The sequence below is a fragment of the Notolabrus celidotus genome, chromosome 18, assembly GCF_009762535.1.
Source record: "Notolabrus celidotus isolate fNotCel1 chromosome 18, fNotCel1.pri, whole genome shotgun sequence".
Classification (NCBI taxonomy): Eukaryota; Metazoa; Chordata; class Actinopteri; order Labriformes; family Labridae; genus Notolabrus; species Notolabrus celidotus.
The window spans coordinates 6,387,112-6,396,207 of record NC_048289.1 but is presented as its reverse complement, the minus strand read 5'-3'; the positions used below and the strand labels follow the sequence as shown (position 1 = coordinate 6,396,207).

General features: G+C 42.1%; 1 long non-coding RNA gene across 3 annotated transcripts; it reads right to left on the bottom strand.

Annotated features, from left to right (window-relative positions):
• Nucleotides 1–858: 858 nt before the first annotated feature.
• LOC117830409 lies at nucleotides 859–5,470 on the bottom strand. 3 transcript variants are annotated; one of them, XR_004634778.1, is made up of 2 exons: nucleotides 5,369–5,470; nucleotides 859–1,218 (listed from the first exon to the last, which is right to left on the bottom strand). It is a non-coding gene; the product is annotated as an uncharacterized LOC117830409 (long non-coding RNA). The 3 variants fall into 3 exon arrangements; XR_004634779.1 differs by having other exon boundaries at nucleotides 5,320–5,432; XR_004634780.1 differs by lacking the exon at nucleotides 5,369–5,470 and adding an exon at nucleotides 1,415–1,790.
• Nucleotides 5,471–9,096: the final 3,626 nt, after the last annotated feature.

The following is a 9,096-nucleotide window of genomic DNA, read 5'->3' as shown; positions in this document are numbered from 1 at the left end:
TGATTGATTTCATGGATGTTGGTATACAAACAGAATATTTGACATATAGTTATATTTTTACAGATTCTACATACAAATGGAGGATCTGCACTCAGAAGTCTAGATTTTAGAGAGGAGAGTGTTTAGGTTTCAGTTTGAAGGCTCTGGTGTGTGCAGATAAAACAGTCGGTATGGAGAGCAAAAACACGATACATAGTGATTTAGTCACCAAACCCCAATCTGTGCAGTTACAGAGCTGTGCATCATGTGAAAATGAACTCCATACCTTTTCTAATAGAGAGATGTCGTTGGATCACTTCAGGTGTCCAGTTAATTCTAAAATATGATCAGTACACCTGCTGTTCATCAGAATTTAACTAACTGTGATATTATGTTTTTCTTAAATAATATTTTCATGCGTGTCTAGTGTTCACATCCCATTTTATTTTGTAATCTTGATGTATCTGTATTATGTCTAATATTACTTTACTGCTATTGTTCTGTTTCCCGCCTTTTTTCGGTACACACCTGTGCCTCTTTTGCAGTTAGCCTAAAGTGTATAAACACACCTATGCTTCCACCCACCCTTTAACAGATTGTCATGGTGACTGTGGTGTGTTCAGGGTCTCCAGCTTTGCTATTCTCATGTTTGCTTGCTTGGTTTTTAAACTTTGCTTGGTATTTAGATTTGGGTTTCATGGATTTTCCCCTGCTGGGTTTATCCAACTGCTGTGCTGTGTATGACCTCTGAACTGTTACATTAGTAACCTGGTCTCCTGAACTGTTTGTCCTGGACTTATGTCTGCACCTGAATCCCAGTTTTTGTTAGGAAAAGCTAGTATTGTGAACCCAAGGGCAGAACACAGGGACTGAGTCAGGTTGAAGGAGTAAAATATTTATTTCTGATGATCACCTAGTATTTGAGAGTCTCAGCTTGGTATAGTGGTGAAGTGTGACAGTCCAATGAAGAGTCCTGAGGTCCGATTGTGCATGCAGGTCCAGAGTAGGAGAGGAGTGGAAAGCATGAGCTGAACAGCGCAGCACTGCTGGCAGAGGAGAACAGGTATCAGTAGGTATTCACAATTCAAAGAATTTCAATAAGACTGGCGGGACCTAGACTGACTGTGTAGCAGAGTCTACAATCTGGCAGCTTGGTGGAGTAGAGGCCCAGTATATGTAGCAGAGTGATTGGCCATGACGTGCACCTGTTGCCCAACTCCTGCACACCTGATTCCACTCCTGTAATCAAGCACACACATACACACACATACACACACACACACACACACACAGGGAGAAGGAGGAAGCCTCCTGGTTACGATGAGGTGGAGGATGTGACAGTTTTTGTTCTGAATTGTCACACTACCTAACATCTTTGACCCAGGCTAATGTCATCTATAACTGGCACTCCAGGTAACTTCAGCATCTCACTTACTTTTCTAGATTCATCCTGGATAAATCTCTGTCACAGTTTGAGCTTCTCCTCAAAGGTTCTTTACATATCAAACCTGTTGAACCAATCTGGTTTGATCTACTGTAAAATCTTTGCGGGCAAAACTCATAAGTCATGGCACCTCTTTAGGCATCCTCAAACTGTTGATAAACAAGGCGGCACGTTGACATGCATACAGGTGAACCTTAGCTTGAAAATGAATCCAGTTATATAAAAATCCTAACAAAGAAAATAAAACTCTCTATCAGTAAGTGAGTCCTCCTCACCACCTTTTAAGTTTGGATGCAAGCAAAGCTCAAGTCTGAGTCATTAGTGCTCAAGTCTAAGTTGAGTCACATCACACTTGAGTCCTGGATGCCAGTACTGCAACACAGCAACCCAACATGTTGACATCCTGGCTCCCATTGGTAATCTTACTATTTGTTTATCTCTAAAATGTGATATCTTCATGCAAGAGAAGCTAACAAACTCTTCTAGATCAAATATTTCAGCTTGAGCTACAAACCTTCTACATGCTGTGCTGCAAAAGCCAACCCGATTTTGCAACTCTCTGGAATGCTATTTAATCATTTACAGTGAAACTGAGACTCACTATAAACAGATGAACTAGCACGCAGCTTGAGGAAGTAGTGAACCGAGTAATGGTGACGTTCGCAGTCATATCAAGCCTTACTCTTTATCTGGGAACATGGTCACTCCCTGAGTTTCAAGTTGGAGTGTAAACAATGCCGTGCATGGAAACAGGAAGTAGTTTATTACCAACTGTTGGTTACACCTGTAACTGTAACACTGTATAAATAATGGACGTAGTATCCGTGACATCTCCCATTTGTTCCTGAATGCCAGGGAGTGTTCCGGGAGCCATATTGGTAATGCTGAACTCAACCAAACTTAGTGTGACGTAAAGAGGTAGGATTTGAGCCTCCTCGCCAAGAGCTAGTGTTCCCACCTGTCAATCAAGTCAGTCATGTCCTTAAAGCAGGGGTTGGTAGTCAGATTTAGATACACTTTTTGTTATACTGGTTAAAATGATCTTTATGTCCCGATGGCAATCAATACATAACATGTTCTTAAAAGAGAGTGAAAAAAAGCTGCTATCTACAGCCGGAGTAAACCTGGGAAAACACCAACCAATCACAGTTTGTCCTACAGAAAATATATATGTACTGTAGCGTCCGTCCGGACGCTGTAGGGATGACGAGACGATTCGTGAACACGTTGATCTTTACTAACCGGTCACTGTTGGCCGTGATCACGCCAACCAACAAAACAACAATCAATGTTTGAATGAATGAAGAACTTCTCCTCTTGTCTCTCCTCTCTCCAGCTCACACACTCTACACCTCTCCTGATGCCTTCACTAACTGTCAACACTGTAGGAATTAAGAACATCTACACTGAACACGTTTAACAAACAGTAGAGCTGTTACAGTATTACATGTGTTATAACTTTTCTCCTGATATCGTGTCACCAGAACAACTGGATAATGCTAGCATGATAGTTGTGAGTACTAACAGCAGCCATGTTTGTTTGTGTTTTTCACTTTCACTATGATAATGTTTTGATGAGGACCGGTTTTGAATCAGTCACCATCATATGGTCGCAAGTAAGCGGCACTCGTGCATGTGAGCGGGGGGGGCATCGTTTTGGAGGAGCTCCGAGGGAGGAGGGGAGGGGTTAGACGGAGTCATGAGGAAATGCTACATTCAAATTCATGCTAGTTTTCCGAGACTACCAACCCTAGCTTTAAATGGGCAAAACTTGTAATCTTAATATCTTCTCAACTGTCGCGTTATGAAAAAAATGCACCCCCGTACAGTGTGTGCCGAAAGAGGAATTAGCTCTTCAGCCGTTTTTTGTTCCAGGCTGTAAACGTGTTAATTTCTGCTGCAAAGATCGTCTTGTTTGAAGTGATATGTATGTGGTTTCCGGTGTTTCTGCAGCCTGCCTCAAGCGGACGCTCAGTGAACTGCAGTTTATAACACTTCCACACAGGCTTTGTATTTTGAGACCTGAGGTTGCTGCTTGGTTACACCGCAGCACCCAAAAACTTTGCCATTTCTCCCCGAGACATATGTCGTTGTCAGACAAACAGCAGATGGGTTCTGAGATTGAGCGTTGATGTCCTTTTTTAGCATCCACAGATTCTTGATGGAAACATTGGAGCTTTTGGCAGATTGTGGAAATAAACTGTTTACGATAAAATCATATTTTCAGCCAGCTCTCAGTCGTCTTGATCAGTGTTGCCTTCTTGTAACCTTTCTCTAAACTCAGTGTGAACAAGACGTCCTTATTCTCAAAATATGGCGAGAAAATAAAACAGCTTTGAATATTTCTCCTTTTGAAGGCTACAACTTCACCTACATCAGGAGACAGGTGGCATCAAAACAGAGCGAGAAATACAGACTGTATATTTTTGCTAAGAGGAGCTGACTCTCCACACATTTTCCTTCTTTGTCAGCAACTTCTTTTATGAGAGGCAGACAACAGGGCATTCTGCCAGCACTCAGACGAACAAATGCTAAATGTCTTCAAAAAGTCTTCAACTTCTACAGCTCTCTCTTTCTCTGTTTCATTTATTCAAAACTCCTCAGTGGCTCCTTAGTGCTTGAAGTTCTTCTCTTACAGTCTGCACTTCAGAGGATCTATAGAAGGGATTCTTTTTTGCGAAAGGTGAAGGTCATTATGCAAAAAGCAGAATTTCCAGACGTCATGTTTTATTCCAACATGTGCTCACTTTATTCTGAAAGTTATCTTTGTCCTTCCGTGAACTCGTATAACTGCAGACCTCTGAATCACTACACTTAGCTCTCATTTGCTGAGAGATTCAAACACTTCTGGTGTCGTACTCTTCGGGGGCCATGTGATGAAATGTCTCGGAGTGACAGTGAACTTTCTTGACATCCCAGTGCAGTCAGCAGTTAGTGTTAGCCGACTTTCAGACGAAACTTCCTCTTCCTTGTCCTGCATTTGTTCACAGTCCAATTAGCAAGTTGAGAAGAAACCGTGTGTTTGAAGCTTAATTCATGCCTCTCGATGTCTGCAAAATTCATTTCTTGGTTCTCTACATTCCTCGGCCGTTCCTCTATTTCTGGTGAGTCTCAGTTTCACTGTAAAAAGTAAGTAACTATAAATGTTTGTTTGTTGAATGGAGGTTGGATCGATTGTTTTTTATGCATTGCAGACAGCTGGGGAAGGCTAAATGCTGATTGGCTGTTGCAATAAAGTGTCAAGCAGATTCCTGGCCTGTGTTTAAATTTGATTATTGTTATTTTGAATGGTTATTTGTTAGGAACTGTCATGAGTTGCTTTTTGTCAACATTTGTTATTTTCCCCTCTGTGTTAATTGTGTTCTTTATTCCTTGTGTATTTTCTCTGATGTTTCTATTTTTTCTTCTGTTTCCTGTTTTATTTTGTAGTTATTGTTCCCTTTGTGACCTGTGTTTGTCTGTTTTCCCTCCATTTTTGATTGTGTGCTGATTGTTTCCACCTGTCTCGTTTGCCCCTGTGAGTATTTAGTCTCTGGCCCAATCTCAATGTCCACACTCACTGACTTTGAGGTGCATTCCGGCTAAGTACATGAGGGCTTAGGGCCGTCTCACAGTCAAATCTTCAATTTCGTGAGGGATCTCTCAGACTTTTTGAGCCCTTTATGCCCCCTCTCTGTAAGTGGGCATTTTTGCAGACTTAGCGTAAGGGAATTACCCAGAGTTCATAGCATTGTGACGGTATTCCCAGTGGAAGCCCCCATGCATGAACGCTGTAACATTACATTTTAAAAAAGAGAGACAGCTAACAAGAAGCAGAAAGGTACAACCAATGCTGGCCTTACAAAACAAAGTTTGCCTGTAAGTATAAATGTAGAAAACAGCCAAAATATATTTACCCTCAGACATATATGCAGTATAGTTTATAAATGTAGTTATATATTTTACATTTTGTGGTTAAGCAGCCTGTACTCTAAGAACCTGGATCACATGGCAGACAGTCAGGCGGTCCCTCCCTTCAGTGAGAAGTCGCAAAGTGCTGTCTGATTCCCAGTTCTAAACTTTTGAGCCCTTACAGCCTCCTGCCCTCAATCACTTTCCAGGTGACGTCAATTAAGTCAAGACAGGCTCAGGGCTTAGGGTTCAGGGAGGACATTGAGATTAGGCCTCTGTGTTTCCTCCTCTCTGTGTCGGTTCATTGTGTGCTGTGATGTGTCGCGTCAAGTGTATTCTTGTGCTCCCAGTGTTTTTGTTTGAAGTTAGTTTTTGTTTTTCTTAAATTTTATTCTACACTTGGGGCCTCCTTCTTTTGGTTTTCTGACACGTGACAGGAACAGAGATCCAAAGATCCACACACCATGAAGCTCTCAGTGAAGGGTTTATTTAGCACAGAGTGACATTTTGAGATAACCTGCTCCTCCTCAGACTTGCAAAAACATTGAGTTGCCATCCAACACACACAACAAATACACCAACAGAAAACAAGACTGTAAAATAACACAGAAAATCAAAACCAAGATACAAAACAAGGAAGAAACATAACTAATCAAAAGCAACCGATGACAGAGTTACCACAATGTTCACTGTGAAGAGTTCAAAGGTCAGCATAAACAATCATCAACACTGACCTCCCAGCTCAGCAGATTAGTGTCAGATTAAACTGAGTCCGCATTACGTGAGAACCATTTATTATATCAGAACATCAGTGACGGTCTGCAGTGAATGAAAAAGGATGCACGAGCTCATGTTCGTCCACCATCTGGATTCTCTGAGAGTGAACACCTTCAGTGGTGACCTCAGGTTTTTATTTATGGAGAAATAATGATAGCAGCTTAAGAAGATAACCTCTCAATGAGCTCTGCAGCTAAGCATTTTAAAACAACAGCGCTGTCTTTATGTTCAGACTAATACGCCTGACATTGCCAAGAAGACCGCCTGACACTCTGACATCTCTACGAGGGAAAGAAAAAGCCGCTTCTGAGGATTTGCATTACATTTCTCTGGCCCTCAATTCCCAGAATCCATCATGTGCCATACATAATAAAAAGAAAGAAGGCTTATCACAAGAAATTATTGTTATTTCTGCTCTCATCTTCCTGTATAACGTCAAATTTATTTAAGAAAACATCCAACTGATAATCCATGCAGGGGTTGAATACCACACAGTTAGGTTTATTGATATAAAACACACACTTACTGCACAAACAAATGCAGCAATCACAAGATAATGACACATTGAGTTTTACTTCATTTCCCAGGATCGTCTTTAAACAGCTGCTGTAAAGACATCATCATTAGGAGACCTGACAAAGATCAACCAAGCAGAGAGTGTGATGTCTGCAATCAAAGTGAGATTGTTGCTTTTGTTTTTAAATCTCTGAAATTAAAGTTATCAGGAAATGTGCTCGACTTTAAAGGGATTGAACAGCGAGGGAAAGAGGCATTATCCGTATTGAACATTGTCTGCAGTGAAACATGTTTGAGACCTCCAGCGTAGATCACAGCTTCTTATCAGGTACAGTCATGTCCATGTAGCACCATTAACCGCACTCTGATATCTGCAGCAACCAGGTGAGAGACGAGCTTGGCTTCATTTTCATTATTTATCAGTCGACACGTCTCACTCAGCGTCCTTTTAATGTCTAATGTATATACTCGTAGGTACATGTGAGTGAAAGACAGTCAATATGTGAAATAAGTGTGTGAGCACGCAGGAGCAAAGAGTCTGTACATTAAGCTAACACCCTGAGAATATAACAATCTCCTCCTGTACATCAGGCTGTTTTTATTCATAATTCAGGTGATATTGATACAGCGATGAGTGGAATTGAGTTTATGAGGCCTCTCCCCGGTGAGGGACAGCAGCACACACCTCGGCTTGAGTCAGCAGAATAACATCAAAACTAATCACAGTTTAATGGATCTCGAAGTCCCAAGGTCACAGCCGTGTGAATAAAGCATCGCCTGCAGCACATTTGGACAACCCCGTCCTCTCTGCAGCCTCTCCAATTCTGAGGGGAGAACTGAGGGGTTAGAGTATGCTCAGGATGGACAGAGTTTGCCATAGGCTTTATTCAAATACTTTCTCCTGCAGTAATATCCATACGGTAAAATATTCCCCAAGCTATTCAACTTTTTTTACCATCGCTCAAACCCAGTAGACATAGAAGGTCAATGCAAAGAATGGAGTATAAAAATGGATCTGTTCCTGTTTCAGGAGGGTCCAGCCTGAGCACAGAGCTTTACAATACACAATAAAACCCCTGATTTATGGTGTCAGCTCCAAAACCATGGAGCACCCACTGCAGACCTCCTCCCAAACATTGAGCTCTGTGAGCCAGTGGGAAGTATGGAGACTCCACGAGTACTGACGTTTTTGGATGCCAAAAAGCAGATGGACTAGAGTCTAACATTGTTCAGACATTGAAGGACAACACTGCTGTGATACGTTATTTTTCTAATTGCCCACAAAGGAAACAACAAGAGAGGCTTTTATTTTGAAGCACAGAACTAAAATGGCCATCTATCTCCTACATTTTGTGGCCCAGAGTAATTTCTGGGGGAAATAAATGTTAGAGAAGTGCCACACTTTAAAAATATGATGATTTGATGGTTCAGAAAAGTTCAGGTCAGAGCCAGAAGGTGAGACTGGATTCCTCCAACAAAAGTTGAACCTTACCCCCAATTTATACAGGGTTATGCACACCTTGTGTGAACAGTTTACAGCTTTCAGACACACATCATGCAACCTACACAGGAATTAAAGAAGCACTTGTTTTCTGACCAAACCCAGCTATAGCTGGATGTGTCTAACAGCAGGATTGTCAGCCTACCCTATAGGTTGTTTCACAGTTAATGTACCCATGATTACATATTCAGCAACATTAGCCAAGAGAGCGCCGTTTCACCAGCGAAGAGGAGGTCTTGTGTCTTAATTCTGACTTAAGGCTGATTTATACTTCTGCGTCAAATCGACGGCGTAGCCTACGCTGCGGGTCAGCATAGCTCCCGTACCTACGCAGAGGCTTACGCACGAAGCTGACGTGCACCTCCTCAAAAATGTAACAACCCATAGAATCAACTCAGACCGCAAGCCCTGTGATTGGTCCACTCAGCGACATTGTGTTTCCTGCATTTACATCACTTCCGGGATCCCCAACATCGGCCGTGTATTTCATCTCCTCCTCTCTATTCTTCATGTAATCATGTCTGTATGATAAACAGCAACATGTATCAGCTGTAGATTAACATAACACGCTCTGAATCTCTGTGGAAAAGTAAACAGAGATCGTAGCGGGGCTGAAAGCAGGCGACCGGCTATCAGAGAGACCACACTGCCCTCAAGTGTTTTGGCGGAGCATTGCTGCGCGATACGGACACATCGGCGCACAAGTATGTGGGGCTCAGGTCCACGTCAACCCCTGCTGCGTAGGGGTGACACAGAAGTATAAATCACCCTTTAGACAGCGAGGGCTGAGTGCACCATCTGGGTATTAACTCAGTCGGTCATCTCTCTTATATCAGACTTCGCTACGACTGATTCTTTGACTCAAACTTACACTGAATGCACCAAACCTGAATGAGAAGAGTCCTATCTTTGCCTAATCTGAGAGCGATCAGCACCTGCACAGGAGAATCCTTGAATTAATCCAAATCAAACTTTAAAATCAGCTCAC